The sequence below is a fragment of the Chrysochloris asiatica genome, unplaced genomic scaffold (genome assembly GCF_000296735.1).
Source record: "Chrysochloris asiatica unplaced genomic scaffold, ChrAsi1.0 scaffold00012, whole genome shotgun sequence".
In the NCBI taxonomy this organism is placed as follows: Eukaryota; Metazoa; Chordata; class Mammalia; order Afrosoricida; family Chrysochloridae; genus Chrysochloris; species Chrysochloris asiatica.
Window position 1 is genome coordinate 9,240,685 of NW_006408530.1, and position 4,404 is coordinate 9,245,088.

The window sequence follows — 4,404 nt, forward strand, 5'->3', positions numbered from 1 at the left end:
AAAAAAAAAGAATGTCCACACCTTTATTTCCATGGTTCTGTCAGGCGTCTGTGGCTGCTCTGATCATTCCCAGACTTGGTCTCACCCAAGATGGTGGTTCCAGGAGCAGCTGAGAGTCTTGGATTAGAAAGCACTGGATTTTTTGCTTCTGCTACAAATTCCCCTGGCTGTAAGCCTTCCAACCTTCTAAATATTCCTTTATATGTGGTTCAGAGTTTTGGTTACATCTCCTGAGCCTGCTTGGTCCAGTATTCTGTTTTGTTGCTGATGGAGCTCCTCACTGCACTTCTATCTGATCCACCATCTTGTTTGCTCTCCCTGACATATCTTTTGACTTCCACTCTGAGAATGCTAATGAATTCTGTGAACCGTTACCGTGAGTGAGGAACCCACATCCGATGGAGGGTATTGAGGGAGGTGGATGAGTTTGATGTGAGAGATAATAGAGTGGTGCAAGGGTTTGGAACAGTTGGACATGTGGGACATCTTTAGCCTCTGCCTCATAGGAACCAACTTGATGTTGATCCTTATCAAAGAAACTATTCATTTAAAGTGACATTATATATAATCATGCATGTTCATTTTTTTTAGTGATTATTTTAGTCTATTAAGAAAAACAATCCTGAGTCATTTCTTGCAGTCTCATACAGTCTCCCATTTCTTCATCCCATACTCAAGACCGATTGAAATCACATAAATTATATAACAGATATGGATGAGAGAAGGGAAAGAAAAGATATTTATAATTTCTTTTACAGTTTATTTATATGATTCTGAAACCAACTGTGTGGTGAGATGACTGGGGTTAATGATAAGCCAAAAGGGGTAGGGGAAATACTGTGGGGACATTTTTTAGTACAGCAAGGATGTCTTTTTAGCCAATGGGACTTTACAGACAAGTTTTAACAAGTCCTGAGGAAATTGACTAGCATAGTAGCTGACTGGGAAGCACGATGGCTCTGTAGGTTAAGCCCTGGACCATGAACCACAAGGTCAGTAGTTTGAACCCACCTGCCACTCAGCAGGAAAATACAGAGACTTTCTGTCCCTGCAGGATTTACAGCCTCATAAACTCTATATAGGGTCACTATGCGTTGACTTGACAACACTCAACAACAACAAAGTAGCTTACTGCACTGATATGAAGAAATAAGAAATGATGAAATATCTAAGGGCAAAAATACTAAATCATACATACAAAAAATTTCATTGGCAAATGCTGTATTGTCTTTGTTATTGAAACAGAAAGAAAAAAATTAATAAAAATGAAATATCAGAGAGAACAGGTATCTAAATGGAAAATTCTGAGCCTGCTGATTCTAACAATAACCATGTGATGACTTCAGACAGCTAGGGTTGGTAGAAGAAACACCAAACTTTTAAGCCCAGCCATGGACTCAAGTGTGGCAACCATAGTGAGGTTGGCCTAGGGTCAGGCAGTGTTTCGTTCTGCTTGTGCATAGTGTCGATATGAGTTGGTACTGACTCGATGGTACCTGACAACAACAACAACATCCTATAAGGAGTAGAATTGCTACTGAAATTATTATTCCTAAATGCAGAAGACAATTCTATGGTCTTTACTTAAGGTTAAGTCAAAAGTATTGTTATAAAATCATAGAAACCTTTATTAAACAAAAAATCAAAATATGAAGCTATTATTTCTTGATATATCCTTGATCTAGGTCTAGACACTTCTGAAGGCAGTATTTCCATCTCTCTAACTTGGTGTGGTGCTATAGGATAAGTGCTGGACTGCTAACTGACAGGTTGGTGGTTCTAACCCACCAGCTGCTCCCTGGAGACTCTGTACAGTGTCGCTGTGAGTCAGAACTGGTTCCATCGCATTTAAAAACAACAACACTACCTCAAAGAATTCTGATCGCTTCGATTTACACCCTGTCAAAACAGCAGTTTTGATATCCTTAAGAGACTCAGATCATGTTCCTTTGAAATATTCTTTGAGTTTTGGGAACAAAACAAAGTCTAACAGGGCAAGATCAGGGCTGAAGGTGATTGGGGTAAGATTTCCCAACAGAATTCTTATAGAATAGCTCTTGCTACCCTTGTGCTGTGGGTTAAAGAACTAGATTGCAAAGTTGGTTTGAAACACAAAGACGGTGCTTCAAGCTCACCAACTGCTCCTTGGAAACCCTATACAGGGTTGTTTTGAGTTGGAACCGACTTGATGGCACTTAACAACAACAACAACCTTGAATGAGCAGGTACAGTGATATGGGGAAAAATTGCTTGATGCAATTTTCCTGGCCTTTTTCTCAACAATGCAGCTTTAAGTTTTCTTAAAATTTCTTTTTAATAAGCAAGCCCCTGATCATTTTGTATTCTTTAAGAAAATCTATTAAGATTACCCCTTTGGGTTCTCAAAAAATTGTTGCCGTACATTTTGAGCTGATTGCTCTGCCTTGAATTTAACTGATCCAGTACACCCCTGGGAAGTCACTGTTTTAAATGCCTTTTATTTGAAGACATCTTGGCAATACTTAAGACAAGTGTATACTTAAGAGAATTTGCCTGCAGCCATCCATTGACTGCACAGACATTTTAAAGCAAATTTTGTTTAGAATAAACCCAAATATGATCTGGCACCCTAGTAACAATTGTTCTTGGTGGTGGTGGTGGTGGTTATGTGCTGTGGAGTCAGTTCTGACTCATAGCAACCCTGTAAGGGTTTCCAAGGCTGTAAATCTTTACAGAAGCAGAAACCCCATCTTTCTCCCGTAGAACAGCTGATAGTTTGGAACTGCTGGGCCACATTTTGTACTGTGGAGAAGAATTTTCATAATCCCCGAGGGTCCTGATGATGTTGCAGATCCTATAATTGACTGTCAACTCTTTGGAAATTATTTGTCATATGCATAAAATTAATAGTTGTCAATTACGGATTCAGGGAAACCTGTTTTCTCCTGGCTACGCGTATCATCTTCACTTTTTAAGTACCCCTCTGGTAGCATAGTGGTTACTAATTGTGTTGCTAATCTCACAGTTAGCAGTTTGAAACTTACCAGCTGTTCCATGGGAGAAAGATGAGACTTTCCACTCCTGTAAAGATTTATAACCTCAGAAACCCTATACAAGGTCGTCGCTATGAGTCAGAACCGACTCAACAGCACATAACAACAACAACAACAACAATGAGAATTAGAAGAGTGAAATGTAAATCTTACATATTTTAGGTGGTTTGTTGTTATTGTTGTTGTTAAGTGCCTTGAGTTGGTTCTGACCCTTAGGGACCCTGTATAAGGCTTCCAAGGAGGGACTGGTGAGCTTGAACCGCTGACCTTGCAATTCAAACGACTTTGCAGTCCAGGTACATTAACCCACAGTGCCACAACAGGACAAAACTTTTTTTATTTTAAATGCCTTTGAGTTGGTTCCCACTCAATTAATTTATCTCATATTATAAAGAATGACATTTTACATATTTATTTTTTTAGGATTTCCAAGGTTTCAATCTTTTGCTTTGCTTTAACTTTTTATTGTGAATTAGGTGAAAGTTTACAGAGGAGATCCGTTTTCTTTTCAACATTCATACATACTTTGTTTCAACTCATTGATCGAAACCACTACGTGTAATATCACTTATCCCACTTCCTCTCTGCGTTTCCTGTTTCTATTCCTCCTTCTTTCCTAACCCTTCTGAATATTGTCCTTGGTTGGGTAAGTGCTATCTTTGTGATCTCAAATGGTTGATTATTCTAAGATGTTCATACCTCACTAGTGTTATTTTTCCCCTTTTAGACCTGTTTATTGGTTGGCTGTAAATTGAGCCACGGGGATACGTTCATTTCAAGACCTGACAGTTGACTAAGGGTTATAGTCTCAAATGTTCCAACAGGCTCTATCTGACCAGGTCCCTTTTACAATTCTGAATTTTGTTCTACATTCTTCTCCCACTTTATTCAGGAACTTCTCATGTGATCCTTTTCAGAGAAGTTCGTCATGGTAGCTGGGTAGTATCTAGTCCATCTAGTCTCAAAATAAACAATGACATTTAAAAAGTTTTCCAGGCATCAAAACACCAGAAAGAATTTATACACATTAGTCTCTATTCTCGCTATGGGTTGGAACCGACTCGACAGCACTTAACAACAACAACAGTCTCTATTCTTAAAATGACATAAAAAACTTTTTCTTTAACAATGGGAAATTATGCATTGTTTCATTTGCCTTGATATTTCTATTTTACTTCCGCTGCAGTTTTCAATTTTAATATATTTATGTATGAAAGTTTATATATAGCCTTATCATGGTTACCTTTTGTAATGACATTCATATACACTGAAAAATTTTTTTTAGTGAATTATGTGATAGTTTACATGGGGGAACATTATGTATACGATAGGATATGTTGTTGTTGTTGTTAAGTGTCGTAGAGTCTGTTCC